Genomic DNA, 10,863 nt, shown 5'->3' on the forward strand with positions numbered 1-10,863 from the left:
GAATTTTGAGGATTTTGAAGCTTAAAAATGATTTTTTTGATTTGGACCTCGTTTTAACTCGAAGGGGAGCCTTAAAGTAACTATTATAGTTGCTTTCATTTGACCAAGAGGTCATATGTTCAAGCCTTGGAAACATCCTCTGGTAGAAATGCAAGGTAAGGTTGCATACAATACACCTTTATGGTGGGGCCCTTCCCTAGACTCTGCGTATAATGGGAGCTTTAGTGCACCGGGCTGCCCTTATTTTTGGACCTTGTTTTTAACCCATTCTTGTGTGAATTTCCAATTGTAGATTCCTTTAACCTTGGAGAATGTATTTATAAAATAAAATTCTGATTTTACCCCTTTTATTTTAAACTTATTTTTTGAACCCATTTTATATTTGGCTCAAATATGGAAATATAAGTGTCATTATCTTTCCTTTAATGCGTAGATGCTATGTTTGAATGTTATAATTGATTTTGAGGGCGTTCAAAAGGAGAAAGCTCTATGTTGAAGCACCTTAGGCTTGTATTTCACCATTTTGAGGTAGGTTATTTGCTTAACTTCTTTATAATTGAGCTGGGTAGTTAATAAATATGAAAGCATGCTATGGATTGGGGAAAATAACTATGGGGTTTATATTTCAAGATTACTATTACTGTTGTTTGTCCAAGTGCAACTTATATTCACTTGCTGTTGACTTGTAATATCTGATATTGTGTGTTGTTTATGTGGAAGCTTTATTTTACATCTTTGGCCTTATTTGTGTATTTAGATGTCTTTATTCTAGATATAATGTCAGTGCAAGGACTTGAATTATTATTATAGACCTTACTGAGTATTGGTTGCCCCTTATAATGAGAGAACTTCCTGATATAGGGATTGATGTGATATTAATGATGTCTTACATGCATATTTATTCTGATGGTTCCTGATTAGAGTTGATAATCAGGATTGTGGATATATTGGATTGATTTTTGGGATCACTTATATAAGTCTTGAATGAATTGGATGTCATCATACTTCTTTTCTTATGAGTATTACATTCTTATTCGATATATTTATATTTATGAGATACCGATATAATTGAGAAACACATCTTTTTTAAAAAGTGAGACAGTTTTATAAAAAACCTCTTCGTAAGCACAAGACAAAGAGGTGGGTTGAGATTTGAGATATGAATTATAGTATATGGGTTGAGAACCCCAATGGGTCCTATATTAGAAGCTGCGAGCTTTGTAGGTGTATATAGAAAGTCATGCATTGACTTTCACTATTTATTTCATCACTATTGCATTGTATTACACATGAATCATTCATGATTTCTTTAGTTCTCCTTGACTTGTTTTAGTTTCCATGTGCTCTTCATGTATATTTGTGCTATTTTATATATATATATATATATATATATATATATATATATGTATATATATATATATGTATATTAGAACTTTAGTGGAGATGGTGTACGCTATTATTTGGAAAGTTTTCTTTTTGTAGGTGACATGATTATACTTTTTTTCTTCTATTATTTTCTTCTTTGGTCAGTTAGCCTATGATACATACTGAGTACAAGTAGAATGTAATCACCATACTGTTCTTTTTTGATGTAGGTCCTAGTTTAAATACGACATGATGTAGCTGATCATGCTTTTAGAGACTATGATCAAGGTACTGGGTTTCTCCAGAGACTAAAACTGACTTCTGGACCTTTTTTATTTTTATTATATTTTTACTTATTTTTGGAGATGAACATTGTACCTTTTCTATATTTGGATGATGTAGAGGCTATATGATATTTTTAGGAAAAAACATCTCTAATTTGATTCCTTGTCGTGCGGGATGATCATTACCAACGTTCTAAGTTTGTCTTTCATTCTTTTCTCTACAGATGGTAAGGACTAGGTCTAGAAGATTGGAGATGATAAGACTACCCCAATATGGGAACCTCTGTTTAAGGATAAGTCATGGCCATGGTTGGCCTAGAGGTAGAGGATAGGCACGAGGAGCTAGCCTATCTAGATTGAGGTTGTGTATTCTAGGGATTATCAGTTAGGGTGTCATGGTCCAGCTCAGGTTCCACATAGTTTAGTCTATACCCTAGTGCTTTAGGGTCTTTTTGTTCATCTCGTGAGTTGTTTGGAGGGTGTTCCCTTGAGTGTACCTAGTTCTTAAAATTTGAGTGATATTCCATTTTCATTACTGCTATTTGATTATAGTGTTCCTACTTTTGGGGTACAACTATAATCTATGATACTCTCATATGTGGACTCTTTGCCTATGAGGCTTACTGTTCCTCCAATTGCTTTAGGTATAACTATATCTTTTAATTATCAAAAAGATTTGAGAGGTTTATTTACTTGGGTCCAACCAAGTTTAGTGGAGTTATTGGCGATGATGCCTATGAATGTTTGATTGATTTCTAGGAGAAGTTACATAATACTAGATCCGTTGAATCCCATAGAGTTTCCTACACTACCTATCAGTTGACGAATATGGCTAGAATTGGTGGAGGTCATTCGTTATTTATAATCTCTTGGGTTTGCCTGCTATGACTTAGACTCAATTTTTGAGGCCTTCTTGAAGAGATTTGTACTATATTTCCCGAGAGACCAGATAAAGGATGAGTTTGATCACTTGGAGAAGGGATCGATGCCTTTTTTGAGAATGAGGCATGCTTTCATACTCTATCCATATATTTTACTGCTAGCATCTCCACTAAGTCTGAGAGTATTGTGAAGTTTGTGAAGGGGTTAGATGGTACATATAAATTGGCTACAAACTATATGGTAATTTTAGGGAATTCTTTATAGAATATTATTGAGCAGGCAAAGATGACTGAGTCTATTATCCAAGCTACTCAAGGAGTCACCAAGAAGGTGCATCATTAGGGCGATTTTAGTGGACACACCTTCTGAGGTAGATATTTCTCTTATAGAGGTTCCCATGGTTATTAAGGTAGGATGGTTCAGGATGTCATGAAGGGATCAGTTGGTAGACCTTAAGGTTCTGTGACTTTTGGTAGCTAGGCACTAGGTCATGCGAGTGGAGGCTCCTGGATTGGTTCCTCAGGCTAGGGCAGTCATTATTATTTATACACACTTTCTCAGATTGAGTCAAGTTGCAAAGGATATTTTGTATGTGATGAGTTTGTCCATGTGGCCAAGGATTGATCTCAATGTGTGTATGGACCCACATTGTAGGGTTCTTAGCTTTTGCTTTGCCCTACTCTGATATATGTAGTGAGAGGTAGTACACAAAGTGGTAGGGGTGGTTTTAGTGATGCTATAGGTACTAGAGGTAGAGGTAGGGGAGCTCATGAAGATGGTCGCTGTACTACTCAGCTCAGGAGAGAACATGGTCTATGTTATGCTATACTCGGAGACCAGAGGTAGACATTTTTGATGTAGTTATTATAGGTATCATCCAGTTTGATATTGATATTCTTCTATATTATTTGACCCTAGATCTAAATTCTCCTACGTGTCTATATACTTTTGTTTTATATTTGATGTTGCATGTGAGCCCCGTTATATGCCTCTTCTTATTTCTACCATCGTAGGAGATTCTTTAGTGGTAGATTAAATGTACTGATCTTGCCTTATTACTTCTATGGGTCGTGCGACTTGGGTAGACCTAATTATCCTAGATATAGGTATGGATTGATTATCTCCTTGTTATACTAATTTGGATTGTAATGCCAAAACAGTGACCTTAGCTACGTTAGGTGTGTCACGATTAGCTTGAAAAGGTACATTAATTTTAATCTTTTCTACATTCTTATTGCATGGTAGAGGGAGTGTGTTTGTCTTATTTGGATATGTCCATGATACTAGTGGTGCCTCACAGCCTCCTATGGATTTTATTTGGGTTGTTCGAAAGTTCATGGATGCGTTTCTAATAGATTTGCCTAGTACGCTTCCATACTGTGATATTGATATGGAGCTAGAACTAAGCACATCTCCATCCCTCCCTATAGATGACCTCAATTGAGTTGAAAGATTTAAAATATCATTTGCAAAATTTATTAAGTACGAGGTTTATTAAACCTAATGTATCTCCTTTGGGTGCTCCTGTCTTGTTCGTGAGGAAAAAAAGATGGTTCTATGTGTATGCATATTGATTATAGGTAGTTGAACAAAGTGTCAGTTAAGAACAAGTATCCTCTTCCTCGAATTGATGATCTTTGTGACCATCTTCAGGGTGCTTTGGTATTTTCCAAGATTGATTTGGGATTGGAGTATCACCAGTTGAAGTTAGAGCTTTGGATGTTTTGAAGATGGATTTTCAGACTCGGTATGATCAATATGATTTCTTGGTCATGCCTTTTGGGTTGACCAATGCCCCTGCAACATTCATAGTATTGATGTATCGAGTATTTTTTAATCGTATCTGAACTCTTTTGTAATTGTATTTATAGATGACATTTTTTGTTTTTTGGAAGAGAGAGGCCAACCATGTGATTCATTTGAGGATTGTACTTCATAGGTAGTGTGATGAGAAGTTGTATTCCAAGTTTTCAAGTGTGAGTTTTTGTTAGATTCTATCTCTTTCTTGGCTCATGTGGTGACCAAGGATAGTATTATGGTTGATTCGGCCAAGATAGCGGCGATTCATGATTGGGCTGACTAACTTTTCCTATCAAGATTTGGAATTTCATAGGTTTGGTGGGTTATTATCGGCATTTTTCTAAGGGTTCTTATCTATTATGGCTCCATTAAACAAGTTGACCTAGAAAAGGGTGGTATTTGTTGTGTCCTACCGCACACATAAGTGTACATGGTCATGTAAGTAATAAAGTGGACCTTTAGAGCAAAAATCAATACCACAGGGACTTGATTTTTAGCAAACAATCCAACTCTAGCATTATTAAAGAGATTAAACAAGTGCGAGCTATATAACCAAAACGAGTTTGAGTTTTGGAAATTTGAATGTAACAATAAACAATAACGAGAATATAAAGTGTTAGAAATAATAATAAGGAGGAATCTAGGGTTGAGGCATCTTGAACGATCCTAAAAAGCTATACAATCTGATCGGTCAAGTTAACTATCTTGGTTGTTGATTTACAGGGTTAATGACATGATTAAGGTCTTCCGAGCCACTAATCATCTATCTAAGTTACCCCCATAATTACATCGTTGAGCGGAGATGTGAGAACTAATTCAAACTTATTTGTATGTCCTCCTGTATTTGAACCAAATGGGAAAAATTAGGTATATTCCTATCCTAACTATGAATCCTATCTTTAATTCATCTAATAGACAATAACAAGATCCATATGCTCCATGATCTAATCTAAAGTTTCTCCATTTGGACTCACAATAGAAATATAAATGTATACTAAAGGCCGTGAGTCAATAGAATTATAATTACAAGAACATATGAACAACCAACTATGATAATCAACTTTAAATTAACTTAATTGAACACTAAGTAATCGTGTTTGTAGCTTCAACCCTAGAAATAGGGTTTTTAGCCACTCATAATCTACTTTACAATAACCAAATTAATGTATTTCATACAATAATTATGTAATGAAAAAAGAAGAATAAGAACCCTATTTGGAGACTCCCTTGTGTACTTTAGCTCCCAAGTCATCTAAGAATTTTTAGAATAGAAGCTAAGTGTCCTATTTATAGTGTAGGACAAGTTGCACCCGTAAAAGCCCAAGTCCATATCACTTTAAAATCGGAGGTCTAGGAAGTGTGACACGCCCCTATCTTACATGGCTACTATTTTTTACACATTATTTTTTGGGCAGATCTATTCCATGTCAATAAAATGGAGCTTAGATTCCATGGCACAGAGGCATGTTTCAACATCTAATTTCCCATATCGTGTAATCCTTCCACTTTTCTTTGAGTCCTATAGCTTGTAGTTGACTTTAAACATCCTTGTATGCTCTTCTTGATTCCCGATGTTAATCCTAACACCTTTAATCTCTACAAGCTCGGTATTTACATCCAAATCAAGTTCACTCTTTGAAACAACCTAGACTTGAAATACTAATAATGTCCAGTAGTTCACGAACACAAATTAAGCTCAATCAAATAAATATATATGCAATGTATCTCATTAAATAGATGAAAGTATGTGTAATAATTAATACTTGGACGTATATATATGCAAAAGATCACCACCTCACATTTAAGTCCTTGCCCGTCCTCGAAAAACTCTTTATACTAAGAACAATCAAGAAAGACTCTAACATCACTACTTGAACTAAGACACTCAAGCTAGATCTACAACGACTATATGAATAACAAGTTCCACATTAGGCATGTCATATTACAATTGCAAAACTCTTGAATAGTACTTTAAGACTTTCTAGCCTAAAGAATTGACTCTACAACATTAGAGACCTCAAGAAAAATACTCAACAAAGAGATCATATGTCACCTATCCATTATTAAACATGCTCTCTCACAACAAGAGAGTCACCCATATTCACTCACAGGTATGCAGTTTAACACAAGAATATATGTAAGGATCAAATTTCGCTCACTCTCATAGAGAACTCACATGTCACATGAGATGAACCATAAGATTTCCCTTAGTCTAGTACTTCATTAATATTAGAATATCAAAGAACAAGATCAAGTAGGACTTTAAGGATTGTAATGTAGGCTAAGGGACAGGTAGGAACTATTCTAGCTAGTAATAATTACTAACTTTCCCTAGCGCTTTAATACACTACACTTTACATTGAACTCATCTCCAACCACCCTATTTTCCACCACTTTTATCTTCTTAACTCTCTATTATTTTCCCCCATCTCTTTAATCTAGTTTACACTTCTTTAATAGGGAGTATTTTCTATCATCGTATGATTCACTTTTGATCAATTTTTCTTTTCTCTGCATTGCTACCACCCACAACACATAAACTTTTTAAACTCACCAATAACTAGTATTTCTTTAGGGCTTCACTATAGGTTTTTTCCTCTTTCAATTATACACTCCTTAACATCTTAATTTTGAAGTAAGATGCGTAGAAGTTTTGGAACAAATTATGATCAGTTGGAAGAAAAGGAATAAGATATATATAAGGCTACCAAGGAATAAGCTAAAGGCTCAATAGGTCTAACTAAGATCATACAAAAAGGATAGGTAAAGTAGGTAAAAACATGGTTGTCAATGAAATCCCATATCATATCGTTAAGTCAACATTCTTTAATTTGCTTTACACACACACCGGGCAACTTCTAGACATCAATATGCAACAAGGAATGTACAACCCTCACTCACAAATGGACATGCTTAAATCAAGAAGCATCTCAATAGACTCTCAACCAAGCAATGAAAAGAACTCAATATTAATCCAACATCACACAAGAGTCTCATAAAAGGGCCTAGGTTACTCAAAGATGTCATTCAACTCATTATACATGCTTTGATTTTCAAAATGAACTTGTAATAAGTCATCATGTGTACTACCTAGCTAGAACATCTCTATTTATTACTAATGATAATTTTTTTTTGAATTGATCCTAAAAATTAAAAAGGATATTGGGTTCAAAAGGCTTTTCCTAAAAAAAGAACCAAAAAGAAAAACTGAGGGGTAGGTGAAATATGCCTATACTAGACAGTCAATACAACAAACACTATCAACTAAAAATAAACAAAGCCAAAATATTTTTGTAATTTTTTAAATAGTCAGAAACTAAAAAATAAATCAAAATAAAAATCCTATAGCACACTTCAACCTAATCAAATCGGAAGATTCCCCACCCCACACTTAAAGTCATACTTTGTCCCTAAAGTATAAATCAAATAATAAGGATTAGGAATACTCCCTAAGGCCCATAGGCCTGGATGTAACATCTCATCCATTAAGAAGGTTCAAAGAATCCCATACTAAGTCTTTTCCATGCTCCTTAGCTTAGACCTCAGGTACTCAAACTTCCCTTCAACCTATTAACTTACAACAAAAACAAAACCAAAGGTGATATTATAGAAAAAATAAAAAATAATAAATATACTACCTTAACTTGGGTTTTCTCCTAAGCAGTGCCTGATTTATCCTTATAGTATGACTAAACTCATAACTCTCAGCCATAATGTCTTATCTTTTTCATCATACTCAGAGTCCATCTTTTTATTCTTTTCTGGCCTCTTGAGTGCTTACTCTCAAGCCGTTTAGCTCTTTCTATACTTAACTTTTTGGTATTTTCTTCAAGTTTCTCAATTTTTGGCTTAATTGTTAATTTAGGAAACTCGAAGAGAGAGTCTGAAGAGATAACTAAAGGTTTAAACTTCTTCACCCCATACTTATCTACTTCCATATCTATGATAATGCACAAGTCTATATAGTGTGAGGGTGTATTGAGTGTTTTGTTCACTTTGAAGACCACTTCTTTATCATTCAATCTCATTCTAAGAGTGCACTCTCCTACATCTATCAGTGTTTTCCCGTAGCCAAGAATGAACGTCCCAATATGATTGGCTCCAGTCTTCTTCATCATAATCAAGAACAATAAAATCATAAAAAATAATTAACTTACCAACCATGATGAGAACATCCTCTATGATCCCTTTGGGAAACCCTCTGGTTCTGTCTGCCATTTAGAGTATAACTAAATAGGGCCCTGGTTTTCTTAAGCCTAGTATCTGAAAGGGGCTTCAAGTTGATGCTTGTACCCAAATCACTTAAAGTGTAAACTACATCATTTTTACTAATTTGTATGAGAAGGGTAAGTATCCCAGGGTCCTTAAAATTTTTAGGCATCTTGCTTCTGACCACAGAACTGCACTGCTTAATAAGTACTACCATCTCAATGTCGCCAAGCTTCATCTTGTTTGTCACCACATCTTTCAAGTACTTAGCGTACTTTCCTACAAAATATATAACAAAGGAAGGTTAATGTGATGTTCTATAAATGTGTCAAAGAAATTCTTAAAATAGGCATCCTCTATGGATTTTGTAAGCTTCTGAAGGAATGGTGGTGGTGGTATCTCTTATTTCTCAACCAAATTTTTATTTGGGTACTCAGACGTCCCTAAATTTTCAAGTTATTTGGTTGCCACTTGCTTCTCATCTGCTTGAGGTGAGATCAAATCTGATTGCACCTCACAATTTATCTTTAGAGGTCTGTTAATTAAATTTCTACTACTTCTTTAGGTGATTGCCATCACTTGCGTTGGATTTTTTATCACTAGCCAAACCCCTTTGAGGTATTGTGTTCTACACCTTAGCTAACTGGCTCAATTGTGTCTCTGAATTTTTCTGAGCTAGTTGCTGATTTCTTATCTCAACAACCATTTGTTATTGGTTGTCCAGGATCTTTTTCAATGTCTCCTCTATATTAATGGCCCGAGTCTAAATGTCTTATTGTTGTTGAAACTATTGAGGTTGAATACGATTATTACCTTATGAGTAATCGGGCTGACTCTGCCAGTTACAGTTTTAAGCGTTACCATAGTTTTGCCTTTTCTTTTGTGTATTTCTAAAAAAATTAACTAACTTTGGATTTGCCCCACATAAGTCTACGAAATGACCACTTCTTCCTTAAATTTCACAACAAGTCAGACCCTGGTGAATTACATTAACCTGAGCCTGAGGTTGATTAACATTTAACTTATTCAACTGCATTATTATTTGGTTCTAAAAGGAGGCCAACTATGTAGTCAAGCTGTGATACTATCTACATCTATTATACATGCAAGATTTTTTATAACCCTTTTTGACACATCATCCTTTTATTTGGGATTACCTTATGTGATTTGGTTAAGAAAAATATATAACTCATCATAGGTTTTCTCTAAAGCCTGAACACCTATTGCTAAATTTATCAAAACTTTGTGTTATGATTAAGTAGTTTAACCAAATTATGAGCTAACACCTCATTGGTTGGTGATACAGTAATCCCTGAGAAGAGACTTGAATCTCTTCCATACATGATAGAGATTTTTATCTAGCTTCTTCTTGAAAGAATTTCACTCCTCAACCTTGCAGTTTTGCCAGATGGAAAGAATCAGATAAGTAACTTCTTTGAAAAGTCATCCCTAGTTGTGATTAAGTTTGAAGGTTCTACCTTCAACTATATTTTTCTTTCCTAATAGTGAGAATGGGAAGAGTATAAGCCTCACATAGTCTGTAGAGAGATGGAATAAACTTGTCATTGATCTCTAAGAAAATTTATAAATAGACCTGTGGGTCCTTTTGTATAGGCCTGTGAATTTCCTGCCACTGTCCAATAATTGCACCATATTCTGCTTAAGCTAAAATTCCCCTCCTGCAACTGATCTATGAAATATGGAGTAACATTAGGTGCGAGTTGTATTTCCTCTTTGTGCACTATCCTACAGGTTGGTTGTTCATCACTCATAACTGTAGGAATGGCTTCACCCTATTAAAATTGTGAGATAGGATAGTGAAGTGCTTCTTATCTTCTCAATTAGTGCTAGTATCACTCAAGTCTAAGATATGGTTCAACCAAATCCCTTTTCCTTGGTAGCTTACTTGAGATTCAAACATATACCTGCAAGTTCAGTAGCTAAGACCAAGTTGTCAGCACTTATCAAATAAAGTAGTAAAACTAAAAATTAGAGATTTGCTAATTTTTTAAGTCCCTAGTAACAGCGCCAAAAACTTGTTGTCCTAAAACATACATAAGTACATGGTCATGCAAGTAATAAAGTGGCCCTTTCGAGCTGAATATCGATCCCATAGGGACTTGGTTTTATTAAGCAATCTAACTTTAGTGTTACTAACGAGATTAAATAAGTGCGAGTTGTAACCCAAAGAGAGTTTGAGTTTGGGAAATTTAAAGGTAATAATAAAAAATAACGAGCATATTAAGTATTTGAAATAATAATAAGGAGGAATCTAGGGTTGAGGCAATTTGAACAATCCTACAAAGCTATATAATGTCATTAG

The sequence above is a fragment of the Capsicum annuum genome, chromosome 1 (genome assembly GCF_002878395.1).
Source record: "Capsicum annuum cultivar UCD-10X-F1 chromosome 1, UCD10Xv1.1, whole genome shotgun sequence".
Lineage (NCBI taxonomy): Eukaryota > Viridiplantae > Streptophyta > Magnoliopsida > Solanales > Solanaceae > Capsicum > Capsicum annuum.